The following is a 17,667-nucleotide window of genomic DNA, read 5'->3' as shown; positions in this document are numbered from 1 at the left end:
TCAGCAGCGGTACCCGACAATTTATAACAGACAGAATAGAGCTTCACACATAGATTAGATAGATAGAAACATGTCAGTCACATATATATGAAGTACAGTGACAGTGTTGCTTACTGTACTTGTCATTTAGTGTAAAAGATTTATTTAAAAAAATAATAGTGTTTTCATGCACCGTCTCTTTAAGAAAGCCGGCCGGCAATTCAGCATCTGTACCCGACAATTTAGAATAGAAAGAATAGAGAATCACACATAGATTAGATAGATAGAAACATGTCAGTCACATATATATGAAGTACAGTGACAGTGTTGATTACTGTACTTGTCATTTAGTGTTAAAATAAAGGATTTATTTAAAAAAAAATTGGCGTGGGGTTCCCCTTAATTTTAGGCTCTAGCGGAGGTTAAGCAGACAGCTGGGGCAAATGTTTGAAGCCTGGGAAGGGGGTAATACCCACGGAGCTTCCCAGGCTACTAATATCAGCCCCCAGCTGAATACCTAGCCTTTACTAGCTATTAAAATGGGGGAACCCCCCCAAAAAAAATAACGTGGGGTCCCCCCTAATTTAATAGCTAGCACAGGCTAGGCAGACAGCTGGGGGCTGATATTAATAGCCCAGGAAGGGTGCCATGAATATTGGCCCCCTCCCAGGCTAGAAACACCAGCCGTCAGCCGCCCCAGAAATGGCGCATCCATAGGATGCGCCAATTCTGGCACTTAGCCTCGCTCTTCCACGCTGCCCTGGTGCGGTGGCAGGGGGTAATAGGGTTGGGGTTGATGTCAGCTTATAATGCCAGCTGACATCAAGCCCAGGTTAGTAATGGAGAGGCGTCTATAAGACACCCCCATTACTAACCCCATAGTCAAAGTTAAAAGAAAACATAAACACCCAGAATAAAGTCCTTTAATTGAAATAAAGACACAATTCTTTATTGTTCTAAATTAAACCATACTTACCATCACGCCCATTCCAGCTGAAGCCAACGATCTCCTGCAATAAAAGTAAAATAATAAAGCAACCTCATCCTTACCTTTCCATGGCTCCCACGACAGCTTCAGCTCTGCTACATCGAGATGACAGGCTGGACTGCAGCAGAACGCTGCCATCCAGCCTGTCATCCCGCAGACACTGAGAAGCGCAGGCATACTTCCACTCCTCAGTGTCTGGCTGTGACGGCATCCAGATGAGCCGACAATGAACTCGGCTCACCTCATGTACGTCACTGACAGCGTGGGAGAATTCTCCTGCACTCAGCGCTTCAGCGTGAGAATTTTCCCACGCTGTCAGTGACGTGCATGAGGTGAGGTCATGTCCAATGAACTCGGCGCACCTCATGCACGTCACTGACAGCGTGGGAAAATTCTCACGCTGAAGCGCTGAGTGCAGGAGAATTTTCCCACGCTGTCAGTGACGTGCATGAGGTGAGCTGAGTTCATTGGACATGACCTCGGCTCATCTGGATGCCGTCACAGCGAGACACTGAGGAGCGCAAGCATGCCTGCGCTTCTCAGTGTCTGCGGGATGACAGGCTGGATGGCAGCGTTCTGCTGCGGTCCAGCCTGTCATCTCGATGTAGCAGAGCTGAAGCTGTCCTGGGAACCATGGAAAGGTAAGGATGAGGTTGCTTTATTATTTTACTTTTATTGCAGGAGATCGTTGGCTTCAGCTGGAATGGGCGTGACTGTAAGTATGGTTTAATTTAGAACAATAAAGAATTGTGTCTTTATTTCAATTAAAGGACTTTTTTCTGGGTGTTTGTGTTTTTTTTAAATACTTTACTAGAAATTCATGGTGGTCATGTCTAATATTGGCGTGACCCCATGAATTTCGGGCTTAGGGCCAGCTGATAATGCCAAGCTGGCCTTAACCCCTTTATTACCCAGTGAGCCACCGCACCAGGGCCCTGGATGAGTTGGGTACAGCGCCAGAAGATGGCGCTTCTATGAACGCGCCATTTTCCGGGGCGGCTGCGGACTGCAATTTGCAGCGGGTGGGGCCCAGAAAGCTTGGGCCTCCCTGCGCTGCGGATTCCAGCCCCCAGCTGCCTTGTTGTACCTGGCTGGACACAAAAATAGGGCGAAGCCCCACGTATTTTTTTTTTTAATTATTTCATGAAATTCATGGAATAATTAAGAAAAAAAGGGCTTCCCTATATTGTTGTGTCCGGCTAGGTACAAATAGGCAGCTGGTAGTTGGGGGCAGCCCGTTCCTGCCTGCTGTACCTGACTGGACACAAATATAGGGCGAAGCCCCACATAATTTTTTTTTAATTATTTCATGAATTTCCTGAAATAATTAAAAAAAAATTGACGTGGGGCTTTGCACTATATTTGGGTCCAGCCAAGTACAGCAGGCAGGAACGGGCTGCCCCCAACCTCCAGCTGCCTATTTGTACCTGGTTGGACACAACAATATAGGGAAGCCCTTTTTTTCTTAATTATTCCATGAATTTCATGAAATAATTAAAAAAAAAAAAACGTGGAGCTTCTCCCTATTTTTGTGTCCAGCCAGGTACAACTAGGCAGCTGGGGGATGGAATCTGCAGCGCAGGGAGGCCCAAGCTTTCTGCCCCCCGCTGAAAATTGCAGTCCGCAGCCGCCCCGGAAAATGGCGCGTTCATAGAAGCTGGATGCTGTACCTGGCTGGCATACAAAAATATGGCGAAGCCCACGTCAAAAGTTTTGGGAAAAATTAATTAAAAAATAAATAATAATTTAGGTACTGCATCTTTATTAACTCCTCAAATGTCATTTAGTGTTAAAATAATGGATTTATTTTAAAAAAAAATGGCGTGGGATCCCCCATAATTTTAGTCTCTAGCGGAGGTTAAGCAGACGGCTGGGGCAGATGTTTGAAGCCTGGGAAGGGGGTAAAACCCACGGAGCTTCCCAGGCTACTAATATCAGCCCCCAGCTGAATACCTAGCCTTTACTAGCTATTAAAATGGGGGACCCCCCCCAAAAAAATGACGTGGGGTCCCCCCTATTTTAATAGCTAGCAAAGGCTAGGCAGACAGCTGGGGGCTGATATTAATAGCCCAGGAAGGGTGCCATGAATATTGGCCCCCTCCCAGGCTAGAAACACCAGTCGTCAGCCGCCCCAGAAATGGCGCATCCATAGGATGCGCCAACTCTGGCACTTAGCCTCGCTCTTCCACGCTTCCCTGGTGCGGTGGCAGGGGGTAATAGTGTTGGGGTTCATGTCAGCGCCAGCTGCCATGAAGCCCAGGTTAGTAATGATGGGCGTCTATAAGACACCCCCATTACTAATCTACAAAGTGTTAAAAAGAAAAAACACACTACACCCAGAAAAAAATAATTTATTTGAAATAAAACACACAATTTTATTTAATTCTTAGTTTACTAAAAATAATAGTTACCTGTCCACGTTCCTGCGCTGATCTCCCATGCACAGCTGTCACATCTGGAGATGGTGACAGCTGTGCATGGCTGCTGTAAGCTCACGCTGCCGGGAACACGTCCGCTCCCGGCAGCGGGAGCCACTGACTGAGGTCACCGGAGTGCATTCAGGCAGCGCAGCTCCGGAGACCTCCTTTACGGCACTGCTGTACCGTGGGAATTTCTCACGATACAGCAGGGCCGTAAAGGAGCTAACCGGAGCAGCGCTGCCTGAACTCCGGTGAACCCTTACGGCCCCGTCATTCTAGCGGCGGCAGCGGTTCAGAGCGGTCACATTCTATGTGGCTGCTCTGAACTGGAGATCTTCGTGGGACACTCGTGGACTGCTACGGAGGGGTAAGGATAAGGTTGTGGTTTATTATTTTATATTTTATTACAGGAGATCGATGGCTTCGGGGAATTAGGTGTCTTGGTGAGTATAGGTGTAGTTTTTTATTTTTTACTTTATTTTAGGTGGCGATCGGAGGGGACAGGTAATGTATGAACTAATTTCTTTTAGGTAACCACTGGCCACCAATGACATGTATTTAACATTTATTGGGGACACAGTAGGGCAATTTAAATAGCAGGATCAGTCTGATGGGAACTACTGCTCCCATCGAGCTGATCCTGCTGGCAGGAGTGGACGGGGGACAGACATAGGCCGATGGGAGTAGTAGTGTCACATCGGCCTATGTCTGCCTGCACGCACACACCCGCACACACACCGCACACACCCGCACACATCGCACAGACACCGCGCACACCCGCACAAACATCGCGCACACACCCCGCACACACACCCCGCACACACACTAATCATGACGGTCTGATCGTCTGGGAGGTGAGGCTGACCTGTGCGGCCATGGGAAAGTTCATGTGAGTTCATGCAGTCAAGCATGAACTCACATGAACCCTCTGAGGGCACCGCGGCTAATTCAAATGAACAGCTGATCGGCATCAGCTGATACCTCAGCTGTTCATTTGAAATAACCGGCGGGAAAGCGCAGCACAGAACGGGAAAGCCGGCGGTGAAGTCTTTTCACTGCCGGCTTCCCCGCCCGGGTCCTTCACTCCCCGCTCCTTGGAGCTGCGCTCCCCGCCCGGTCCTAACTTACGATCGGGATGGGAGGTGGCGAGGGGAGCGGAGGATCGGGGTGGGAGGCTGCGGGGAAGCAGTATGGGGCTGTGTGATTGTTTAAAAGCCGGCGGCTTTATACCGCCCGCCGGCTTTTAAACAATCAGGAGAATTCTCCCCCGCTGGGATGGCATTCTGATGACAGGCTGGATCGCGCTGCCATCCAACTTGTCATCCTTCACAGACACTGCAGAGCGCAGGCATTATGGGAACTTCCGATTCCGGTATCCGATATTGTAAAAGTATCGGAATTAAGTATCGGAATTCCGATACCGCGAATATCGGCCGATACCCGATATTACAGTATCGGAATGCTCAACACTACCCATCAGGTGTAGAGAAGACCGTCTTCTCCTTGGCACTTGGGGACAGGAGAATTTGCCAATACCCTTTCGTTAGGTCCAGGGTGGTGATACAGTTGAAATCAGAAGTTTACATACACTATAAAAGAAGACACATATGCATGTTTTTCTCAATATCTGACATGAAACCAAAATAAATGTTTCCCATTTTATGTCAATTAGAATTACCATAATTTTTAATATTTGCCAAATGCCAGAATAATGAGAGCGAGAGAATGTTTTAAGACATTTTTATTACTTACTGCAAAGTCAAAAGTTTACATACATTTAATTAGTATTTGATACCATTGACCTTAAACTGAATAACTTGGGTCAAACGTTTGGGATATCGTTCCACAAGCTTCTCACAATAGTTGGTCGGAATTTGGGCCCATTCCTCCTGACAAAACTGGTGTAACTGATCCAGATTTGTAGGTTGCCTTGCTCTCACCTGCCTTTTCAGCTTTGCCCATAAATTTTCAATAGGATTGAGATCAGGGCTTTGTATTGGCCACTCCAAAACATTGACTTTGTTATCCTTAATCCACTTTGTTACCATTTTGGCAGTATGCTTCGGGTTATTGTCCATTTGGAAGACCCGTTTCCGCCCAATCTTTAACTTCCTGGCTGATGTTTTGAGATGTTGCTTCAGTATTGCCACATAATCTTCTTTTCTCATGATGCCATCTATTTTGTGAAGTGCACCAGTCCCTCCTGCAGCAAAACAACCCCACAACATGATGCTGACACCCCCGTGTTTCACAGTTGGGATGGTGTTCTTAGTCTTCCAAGCTTCTCCCTTTTTCCTTCAAACGTAATGATGGTCATTATGCCCAAAAAGTTTAATTTTAGTTTCATCAGACCACAGGACATGTCTCCAAAAATTAAGGTCTATGTTCCTTGTGCATTTACAAACATTAATTTGGCTTTTTTTATGTTTCGTTTATAGCAATGGCTTCTTCCTGGCAGAGTGGCCTTTCAGCCCATGTTGATACAGTACTCGTTTCACTGTGGTTATTGACACAATCTTACCAGCTTCCACCATCATCTTCACAAGGTCTTTTGCTTTTGTCCTTGGGTTGATATGCGCATGTCGGACTAAAGCACGTTCATCTCTGGGACACAGAACCCGTCTCCTTACTGAGAAATATGATGGCTGGACATTCCCATCTTGTTGATACTTGCGTATAATCGTTTGTACAGATGAATGAGGCACCTTCAGGTATCTTGAAATTGTTCCCAAGGATGAGCCAGAGTTGTGCAAGTCCACAATTCTCTTCCTGATATCTTGCCTGATTTATTTAGACTTTCCCATGATGCTACTCAAAGAAGCAGTGTGTTTCAGGTGTGCATTAAAATGCATCCACATGTTGCATTAAAATGAATCCACATGTGTGTCTCTAATTAACTCAGATGTTGCCAAAAAAAATATCAGAAGCTTCCAAACACATGAAATCATCATATGGGCAGTCCAGAACTGTTTAAAGGCATAGTAATCTTAGTGTATGTAAACTTTTGACTTTGCAGTAAGTAATAAAAATGCCTTAAAACATTCTCTTTCTCTCATTATTCTGGTATTTGGCAAATATTAAAAATTATGGTAATCCTAATTGACCTAAAACGGGAAAGGTTTATTCTGATTTCATGTCAGATATTGAGAAAAACATGCATATGTGTCTTTTTATATAGTGTATGTAAACTTCTGATTTCAACTGTATATCTGGCTCACCCTAGCCTCTCAATGAGCTCATCGACCCAGGGCATCGGATATGCATTGAACTTGGACACCTCATTCAGCTTCCTGTAGTCACTACAGAAACGCCACACTCCACCGAGCTTTGCCACAAGGAAAATGGGGCTGGACCAGCCGCTCTTAGACTCCTCAATGACGCCCAGGCTCACCTCCTTGGAGATCACATCGCGGCGGACTTTTGGAATCTGATATGGCTTTTAGCTCACCCTCACATGTGGTTTCATGCTCCACAACCTGCGTACAAACTAGTAGTTTTGAAAACAGGTTCCGGTTCTGCTGAAGCAACTCTCGGTGCTGTTGCTTCTGAGATATGCCAGTGTCTCTGCCATTGTGACATCCTCAACCCTGGCTTCAGGAAGGGCCCCCAGGCAAGTAGCTTCCACTGGTGTCCTGTCTTTCCACCATTTAAGCAGGTTGATATGGTATACCTGGTATGGCTTTCTTCTTCCTGGCTCAACTTACTTACTTTCCACCGTGAGGATCAACACCAACACCAGAGTTAAACTGTCTCAGTCTCGCTGACCATTTGTAGACCCTTGCTTGGGCCTCTTGGTATTAAAGGAGGCTCTCCCTCATAATCAACATCCCTCCGCAAGCCAGTCCTGCATCTGAGCCACATGCTCGATAACGCTCTGGCGAGGGGTTACATCGGCTTACCAGGTCTTCTTTTCAATGTCCAGAAGTCCCTGAGGATTCCATCTGTATAGCAGCTTGAATGGCAAGAACCCCGTAGAGGCCCGGGGAACTTCCTTAATCAAGAATATCAGGTATGGGAGTAGGCAATCTCAGTCTCAGTCATCCTTCTCCATGACCTTCTTAAGCATGGGCTTTAGGGTCTTGTTGAACCTTTCCACCTGGCCATTCATCTGTGGACTGTACACTGACGTCCTGAGTTGTGTAATCTGGAGAGCCTTACACAATTCCCTTATCACTTTGGACATAAAAGGAGTTCCTTGGTCTGTCAGGATCTCTTTCTGTCTGTCAGGCCCGTCCGGGAGAAAATATGTACCAGCTCTCGGGCTGTACTCCTAGCAGAGGAGTTTCTCAGTGGTACCGCCTCCGGATACCGTGTTGCATAGTGCATCACCACTAGGATGTACTGGTGCCCACTGGTGAACTTAACCAGGAACCCGACAAGGTCCATGGCAATCCAGTAAAATGGGAACTCTGTAATGGGCAATGGCACTAGGGGGCTGCGGAAGTGGGATACTGGAGCAGTTAGCTGACAGGTAGGGCAGGATCAGCAGAAATGAATAATGTCTCAGTAACATCCAGGCCAGTAGAACCTCTGCAGGATCCTCTCTTGAGTTTTGTCTACTCTCAAATGCCTACCCAAGACATGCGAATTGGCCAAATCTAATACCCTACGTCTAAAGGGATCCGGCACCAATAACTGCTCTATCACTTCCACTCTTGGTTTAGTGACCAGATAAAGCAACGCCTCATTTAGAGTGAAATATGGGAAACTGGTGTCAGCCCCTGGCTCTTGAGCAACCCTATTTATCACAGTCACATTATTGAAGGCACCTTTCAATGTAAGATCGTGCATTTGCACAGTACCAAAATTCCCCAACTCCAGAATCTCAGCTTCATGGGTCACCGTCTCGTCCTCGTCACCGGCAAGGACACACAGGGGGAACTCATCCGTCTCCGACAGTGATGGCGATTGGGGATTCCTCATTGTGGAACCGGCTCCTGTCTAAGTCACTTGGTATCCCCACCTTCTGCCATAAGTCACGCCTATTATTACTGGGTGTAGCAGGTCCTTAACTACTCCGGCGGCAGCCTCTCCCACTCTGCTCCCCCTTACAAACTCAGTCAAAAATGCCTTCACATCATTCCCTGATGTCATCTTTTGCATGGTTCGTTTTACTGCTTTCCGACGTACACGTCATCACCTGGACTTGGGGGAGGGGCTGCCGCCCTCCCACAAACCATCACGGAGAGCAATTCCATCTGCTACTGCTGTTGTCAGTACTGTTCTTGTTGTTGATGCTGTTGGTGGATCTGTTGCATAAGTAGCTTACTTGTCTCCTGCTGGGCTAGCACAAGGTGCTTAATCAAGTCCTCCATGCTGTTGGTTGTCTTTTCCTGGCTTATGGATGCCTTACCCAGAACATGCGGTTTGTCCACCACCACTATACATGTTCTTGGAACATTGTCCGCATTCGAAACACTACCTGTATTAGGTCGGCTCACTTGGTTGCACATGGAGGTAGACACAGGAATGCTGTTTTTTAAATTTCTTAGTGGTCTATTAAGGCACGGCATAAACTACTGCAAAGTCCATCAAAACAAACATGCCTTTCTGGCATAACAGATAAATAAAAAGAAAATGGATAGCCCAGTCCATAGGCCTGCGGGGATTCACCCACACAGGGTTAACAAAACACACAGTTCAATTTAGCAACACACAAGCTCCTCAGAAAGCCGTGTATTTAAACCCTAGACCACACCCTGGGGTGGAGATATGGGGAACAACCAGGGCTGGCTCTAGGCGAAAGAGTCTCAGTGGGCCCCTTTAACACATCCCATGATTCATGATGCACAGATACCGCAGAGAAATATATATATAGATTTCACTTCTTACATTACATGACCGATATCTATTGTAAATTCCACAATAGCTCAGAAACCGGCGAATCGCTCCATACAGAATACTGGCCCCTATAAAATGCTCCATACAGGATACTGGCCCCCTTATAATGCTCCATACAGGATACTGGCCCCCATATAACGCTCCATACAGAATACTGGCACCCATATAATGCTCCATGCAGGCTGTGCCCCACATAATGCTCCATGCAGGCTGTTCCCCCCACATAATGCCTTATGCAGGCTGTTCCCCCCACATAATGCCCCACACAGGCTGTTCCCCCCCATATAATGCCCCATGCAGGCTGTTCCCCCCACATAATGCCCCATGCAGGCTGTTCCCCCCATATAATGCCCCATGCAGGATGTCACCCTCCCTTATAATGCTCCATGCAGGATGTTACCCCCCTTATAATGCCCCATGCATAATTTCACCCCCCCTTATAATGCCCCATGCAGGATGTCACACCCCCTTATAATTCCCCATGCAGGATGTCACCTCCACCCCCTTATAATGCCCCATGCAGGATGTCACCCCCCCCCTTATAATGCCCCATGCATTATGTCACCCTCCTTATAATGCCCCATGTATTATGTCACCCTCCTTATAATGCCCCATGCATTATGTCACCCTCCTTATAATGCCCCATGCAGGATGTCACCCCCCTTATAATGCCCCATGCATTGTCACCCCCCTTATAATGCCCCATGCTGGATGTCACACCCCCTCCCTTATAATGCCCCATGCAGGATGTCACTCCCCCCCCATATAATGCCCCATGCAGGATGTTACTTCCCCCCCATTTAATGCCCCATGCAGGATGCCACTCCCCCCTTATAATGCCCTATGCAGGATGTCACCTCTCCCCCCCTCTTATAATGCCCCATGCAGGATGTCACACACCCCCCTTATAATGCCCCATGCAGGATGTCACTCCCCCCCATATAATGCCCCATACAGGATGTCACTTCCCCCCTTATAATGCCCCATGCAGGATGTAACCCCCTATATAATGCCCCATGCAGGATGTCACACCCCCTCTTCCTTATAATGCCCCATGCAGGATGCCACTCCCCACCTTATAATGCCCCATACAGGATGTCACTCACCCCCTTTTAATGCCCCATGCAGGATGTCACTTCCCCCCATATAATGCCTCATGCAGGATGTCACACACCCCTCCCTTATAATGCCCCATGCAGGGTGTCACCCGCCCCTTATAATGCCCCATGCAGGATGTCACTCCCCCCCTTTTAATGCCCCATGCAGGATATCACTTCCCCCCCTTTTAATGCCCCATGCAGGATGTCACACCCCCCTCCCTTATAATGCCCCATGCAGGATGTCACTTCCCCCCCATATAATGCCCCATGCAGGATGTTACTTCCCCCCTTTTTAATGCCCCATGCAGGATGTCACCCCCCCCCTCCCTTATAATGCCCCATGCAGGATGTCACACAATCACCTTATAATGTCCCATGCAGGATGTAACCCCCCATATAATGCAGGATATCACACCCCCCTCCCTTATAATGCCCCATGCAGGATGTCACTTCCCCCCCATATAATGCCCCATGCAGGATGTTACTTCCCCCCTTTTTAATGCCCCATGCAGGATGTCACCCCCCCCCTCCCTTATAATGCCCCATGCAGGATGTCACACAATCACCTTATAATGTCCCATGCAGGATGTAACCCCCCATATAATGCCCCATGCAGGATGTGACACCCCCTCTTCCTTATAATTCCCCATGCAGGATGTCACTCCCCCCCTTACAATGCCCCATACAGGATGTCACCCCCCCTTATAATGCCCCATGCAGGATGTCACACCCCCCTCCCTTATAATGCCCCATGCAGGATGTCACTCCCCCCCTTTTAATGCCCCCTGTAGGATGTCACTCCCCTCCCTTTTAATGCCCCATGCAGGATGTCAGTTCCTTCCCTTATAATGCCCCATGCCTCCATACATTAAGAAAAAAAAATCAAATACTCACCACACTTCTCCTCACCTGCTGCCGCTGCTCTGGACTCCAGCATCGCCGGCGTCTTCCCGCTCTGTGCTGTGATGGCTCAGGAGAGAGCGCGGTGGAGAGACGTCACTGCGCCCTCTGACCTGAGGCATCACAGCAGAGGACGCGGAAGAGACCGGAGCTGCTGCAGAGGCAAGGGGAGAGGTAAGTAATGAGCTGCCGGGGCCCTGAGCAAGCGAGGGTGAGAGTGCGCTGACACTGCTCTCCTCCGCTCATGGGTCCCATAGCGCGCCGGGTTCTTAAAAACCCAGCCCTTAAAATGGCTGCTTAACCCCTCTCAACAGCTAGTGTGCTGGAGCAAAACTTCTGGGTTTCAAATCACTGAAGCTCATAGCCTCAATGAAACATACCTCCCCTCCAGTACTTTGCTAGTGACTTTGTCACAATATATCTATAGATACACTACTCAAAAAATATAAAGGGAACACTTAAACAACAGACTATAACTCCTAGTAAATAAAACTTCTGTGAAATCAAACTGTCCACTTAGGAAGCAACACTGATTGACAATCAATTTCACATGCTGTTGTGCAAATGGAATAGACAATAGATGGAAATTATTGGCAATTATCAAGACACACTCAATAAAGGAGTGGTTCTGCAGGTGGGGATCACAGACCACATCTCAGTACCAATGCTTTCTGGCTGATGTTTTGGTCACTTTTGAATGTTGGTTGTGCTTTCACGCTTGTGGTAGCATGAGACGGACTCTACAACCTACAGAAGTTGCTCAGGTAGTGCAGCTCATCCAGGATGGCACATCAATGCGAGCTGTGGCAAGAAGGTTTGCTGTGTCTGATACACCAAATAGATTTTTGGAAACCGAAGAGAATGAGGAATGTCACCCTGGCTTTCAGCACAGTCCAGCGCATAGGGAAAGGGAGATAAACGGCAAAGCCTTGCATGAGCCAATAGGGCCCCGGTGCTTGGTCTCCACGCATATCAGGGGCCAAGCTGGATCCGATGACACCAGAGCTGGCTACTTAGGACCATCCATTAAGGAGGTATAGCCCATTTTAGTTTTTGGGAGATTTTAGCTGAGAGAGACCAGAGGTGAAGATTTTGGTTCAGCCAGGAGGCAGGAGTGGGAGTGACCCAGAGGGGTTAAGGGTCCAGCTGCCCTGACTCCATTGTCTTTGTCCCTGGGAGGTCGCGAGGATACATCCTGTGGACGAAGTCCTGCAACAAAGAAAGAGGGCCCCACAAGCCTCCCATGTGGCAGCCACTCCCCCACAAGCCAGGCCTTTCTTCTAACTGGTAATTGACTCTGAAGTTTAGCTTATATCTTTTGTACCACTACTAGTGTATTTGCATCTCTGACCATTATGTATGTATAACCCTTATGTATATATAGTGTAATGTCTAGTGTGCCCTTACGGCGATTAAATATATAATTTAACCTTTGGCTGCTCTTTTATCTCGATCCACGAACTTTCACGTCTGTTATTCGGTCCGATGAACACGCTAGCGGGCTGGTTTATAGCCCGATATAAGTCTGTTATATCTAGTAGAAACTGGTGGCAGCTCTCCCAGGCCGACAAGGTTCACTCAAGCTAATGAAGGAGCCTCTCAGCCTGTCAGAGGTGTAAGCGAGTGTGGTGCCACGTCAGTGACTGAGTAGGCCACCTCTTCTCACCCCCTGGTGCCTTCCTGTACCCGTATGGACAGGGAATGTCTGTGTAGTACTGTACCAATTTGACCTTACGCGTCCTCGAGGGGGTGCAGAATGTCACGTTGGTGCAAGGGGCAGATCCGTATCACGTGATCTGTCTGACGTAATAGTGACGTCAAGCGGGTGGTGGGGTGTGGATCCATAACAAGTGGTGGCAGCGGTGGGATTCTGCGGGGTACCTCTCCGCTGCCATTTCTTCACCTTTGTGGCAGGCAGTGGGATTCAGCGGGGTCTCTCTGCTGCCATTTCATCACATTGGTGGCAGCGGTGGGATTCTGCGGGGTCTCTCTTCTGCCATTTCATCACATTGGTGGCAAGCGGTGTGGGATTGAGATAATAGTGTGTGGGAGTGTGGAACGCATACTCACAGACACTAAGGACTGCCAGTAGTAGCTTTTGCTGCTGGGGTCTTAAGATCAGCTCAGCACTAGACAGTCAGAATGCAAATACTGTAAGGTGTGAAGGTGCATAAGGTTGCAATTCGGTGTCAGTGACCATAGAGTGCAAGGATGGCCAGTCGCACCAGGGGCAGAACCAAGGAGATGTCCAATGCTCCGGATGGTAGGGAGGAGGTGGAAGACGATGTCGCTCCAGAAGAAGAAGAGTCCCACCTAGACTCCCCAGAGAGAGAGTCACCGGCGGTCAGTCCCACAGTGGTCCACCCACCACCTGACCAGCCCCCCAGCCGGGCAGGCTCGGATGCCCTCATGCAAGTTGCCCTGGCCAGTCTCCAGGCTGGGGACAGGGCCACCTATGAGATCCTCATGGTGGAACATCAGCGCAGCCAACTTTACGAGTCCGTTTGTAGTGCAGACCGACACCAGTGACTTTGGCCTCGGTGCTGTGCTCAGCCAGGTCAACACTACGGGCCATGAACACCCCGTTTTGCACCTGAGCTGGAAGCTCATGCCAAGGGAGGTGGCCTATTCGGAGAAGGAATGTCTGGCAATTGTGTGGGCCATGCAGCGTCTGCAGCCATACTTGTACGGACTCCAATTCACCATGGAAACAGACCACAATCCCCTCAGCTGGTTACACACTGTTTCCAGAGCGAATGGGAGGTTGCTGTGCTGGAGCCTCGCTCTCCAGCAGTACCACTTCACCATTCACCACAAAAAGAGCTGCGACCATGGCAATGCCGACGGCTTGTCCCGACAAGGGGAAGTTGTGGACAGGCACGCGGGGGAACACCGGGTGGTGCTGCCACCTAGTACCCTTTAAAAGGGGAGGTGTGAAGAACATTCAAGATAATCCCATGTCAACCATTATGCCCTGTTTGGCTGGGATTATAGAGATCTTCAATGTACCGTGTAATTCGACACTCCTGCAAGGGAGGGGGCTGAGAGACAGGGAGTGATGTACCTCAAGGGAGCTGTGAGCTGCACAGGACAACCCCCTGTGGACCCCCAAGCCATGCGTTTTTTTGTGTCAAATATTATAATTCAACACCGAGTTATTGGAATACGATACATCCCAGTGATACACCAAATAGATTTTTGGAAACCCAAGAGAATGGGGAATGTCACCCTGGCTTTCAGCAAAGCCTTGCGGGAGCCCCTAGGGCCCCAGTGCTTGGTCTCCACACATACCAGGGGCCCGGCTGGATCCGATGACACCAGAACCGGCTCCCTAGGACCGTCCATTAAGGAAGTATATCCCATTTTAGTTTTTGGGAGTTTTTAGCTGAGAGGGATCAGGGGTGGAGTTTTTGGTTCAGCCGGAAGGCAGGAGTGGGAATGACCCAGAGGGGTTAAGAGCCCAGCTGTCCTGGCTCCATTGTCTTTGTCCCTGGGAGGTCGTGAGGATACATCGTGTGGGCGAAGTCCTGCAACAAAGAAAGAGGGGCCCACAAGCCTTCCATGTGGCAGCCCCTTCCCCACAAGCCAGGCCTTTCATCTAACTGGTAATTTACTCTGAAGTTCAGCTTATTTCTTTTGTACCACTACTAGTGTGTTTGCATCTCTGACCATTATGTATCTATAACCCTTATGTATATAGTGTAGTGTCTAGTGTGCCCTTACGGTGATAAAATATATAATTTAACCTTTGGCTGCTCTTTTATCTCGATCCACAAACTCTCATGTCTGTTATTCGGTCCGAGGAACACACTACCGGGCTGGTTTCTAGCCCGATATAAGTCCGTTATATCTAATAGAAACTGGTGGCTGCTCTCACAGGCCGACAAGGTTCTGCTTCACTGGAACTAGTGAAGGAGCCTCTCAGCTTGTCAGGGGTGTGAGCGAGTGTGGTGCCACGTCCGTGACTGAGTGGGCCACCTCTTCTCACTCCTTGGTGCCTTCCTGTACCCGTGTGGACAGGGGGTGTCTGTGTAGTACTGTACCAATTTGACCTTACGCATCCTCGAGGGGGTGCGGAACGTCACATTGGTGCAAAGAGCAGATCCGTATCACGTGATCCGTCTGATGTAATAGTGACGTCAGGCGGGTGGCGGGGTGTGGATCCATCACAAGTGGTGGCAGCAGTGGGATTCTGCGGGGTCTATCTGCTGCCATTTCTTCACCTTGGAGGCAGCGGTGGGATTCTGCGGGGTCTCTCTGCTGCCATTTCATCACATTGGTGGCAGCGGTGGGATTCTGTAGGGTCTCTCTGCTGTCATTTCATCACACAGATGTTTCATTCAACCCCTATATCCAATCACTCGCTTTCTTACTCATGGTCACCTTCATCTTAAAAACATCTTCAGAATCCAACCTTTATGTACCCTTGAACCTGCAAACTGCTGCTTAATTTCATTCTCATCTGCAAAACTGCAACTCTCTACTAAACGGTCTCCCTAATACTAAACACCTCTCCAATCTGTTCTGAATAGCAATGGGGGAGGCGACAAAAATCGCCTAAATGATACATCAGAAACGTCCATGAATACAAATATAGAAAAATCTTTATTATTAAAATGATTACAGGCAGATGTGGGATAAAAAACACCTATAGTAGTTACTATGTGAAAACAACACAGGGAGACTGAGTCTACATATGTATGCAAATGTTATCAAAAACTCCTATATCACGTGTAATCACATCTATCTCAATATATATGTACATAGTGAGGAAACTCCAGGACAGGTATAACTCCAAAAAGGAGAAAGACAATCAAGTCTACATATAGACTATCACAGCTGAGAGATAGTACAGCACATTTAAAGGCATATTGGCATATGACCTGTGACAAGTGTCAGTACCCGGAGAATCACCGCCCTGTGTGCGTAAACCCTGATGCGCATTTCAGCACGGGCCTTTTTCAATGAATTAGCAAAAAAATGTGGTATACGAGGGTCAGTCAATAAGTAATGCCTCCTATTTTTTTTACTCGTATAAAGGAAGTACAGGCCAATCTTCATGTGGCAGACCATGGGCTAATCAAAGATAAGCCTGCCCTGGAAGTGACATGTGGATGTCATAGAAACCTAGCAGCATTTCCCAGAGATGCCTAGTGATTACTGGAAGTGATGCATGTGCTGCCATGGTAACCGGGATGCCCGGTCCTTTTGATAGTCCTTGATGGGCAGTTATTAACATTATGAATACTGCTAATATGAACTAATATGAACTACTAATATTGTACATACTGCTGCTTTCTGTAAGTTATTCCTAAATCTATTCTGAATGCAGCAGCAGCCAGAGTCATATTTCTGTCCAGCTGCTGCACTGATGCCTACCCCCTGTGCCAGTCATTGCATGGGTTGCCAATACACTACAGAGTCCATTATAAACTTATCATTCTCACTCACAAAGCTCTCCACAGTTCTGCAATGCCCTTTATCTCCTCCCTCATCTCTGTATTCCACTCTATCTGTTCTCCCCATTATGCTAATGATCTAAAACAAACATCCTCTATAATCCGAACCTCCCACTCCCATTTCTAAGACTTCTCGCGAGTTGCATTAGTTTTTTTGAATGCTCTACCCCAGACTTTAAAAATGCATTTCTTTTTACTGGCCTATCACCTCAACTGACTAATGTAACTGTATAAATTTAGGAAGGGAGAACTGCACAGGTCCCTTGTATCACCTGTTTCCACACGCTCCATGCACACAATGGACACATACAGATACTGGATGATGACCGGTTCATACAGCTTTATTTGAATACCCTTACTGATGGTTGGACTATTCATGACAAGCACTTTTTACGTTTTGTGTTGCCACTACTTCCTGATAGATTGTAAGCTTGCGAGCAGGGCCCTCACTTGTCCTCTTGTTAATTGATGAATTATCTGTTACTCTGTAATGTCTTTATTGTCTGAACAAGTACCCTCTGAATCATAAAGTGCTGCGGAATATGTTGGCACTATATAAATAAAGATTATTATTAAAGGGTTTTTATATTGAATTATTAGATTTTTTTTTAATCTGTTCTGGTATTTCATTGAACTGTAATGCAAATTCTAAGGATTTCACAAATGTTGAAGCCACTACATGACACTAACCATTTATGTATACAGTAGCATAATGATGAGCACGACAATATCATGTGATGATGGAGATACAGGTAGATATGTTAAATCTGTTCTAATTTTGTAAGTATAAAGAGCAAACAGAACATATGCTTATCCTCTGCCTTAAATATTTAATAACTTATCTCAAATACAATTTCTTTTTTGTTGTTTTAACTTAGAAATGTTTTTCTATCAACGATTTTTCGCTTAAGTAAACACGCCTTGTATTCATGGTCAGCTCTTCAACACAAAATGCTTTTGTCTTCCCTCATCTTGCATTG

Source organism: Phyllobates terribilis, unplaced genomic scaffold (genome assembly GCF_046119375.1).
Source record: "Phyllobates terribilis strain yellow unplaced genomic scaffold, ASM4611937v1 Scaffold_11__3_contigs__length_659146591, whole genome shotgun sequence".
In the NCBI taxonomy this organism is placed as follows: domain Eukaryota; kingdom Metazoa; phylum Chordata; class Amphibia; order Anura; family Dendrobatidae; genus Phyllobates; species Phyllobates terribilis.
The sequence above is the reverse complement of the archived record's forward strand: the minus strand, read 5'-3'. Positions refer to the sequence as shown.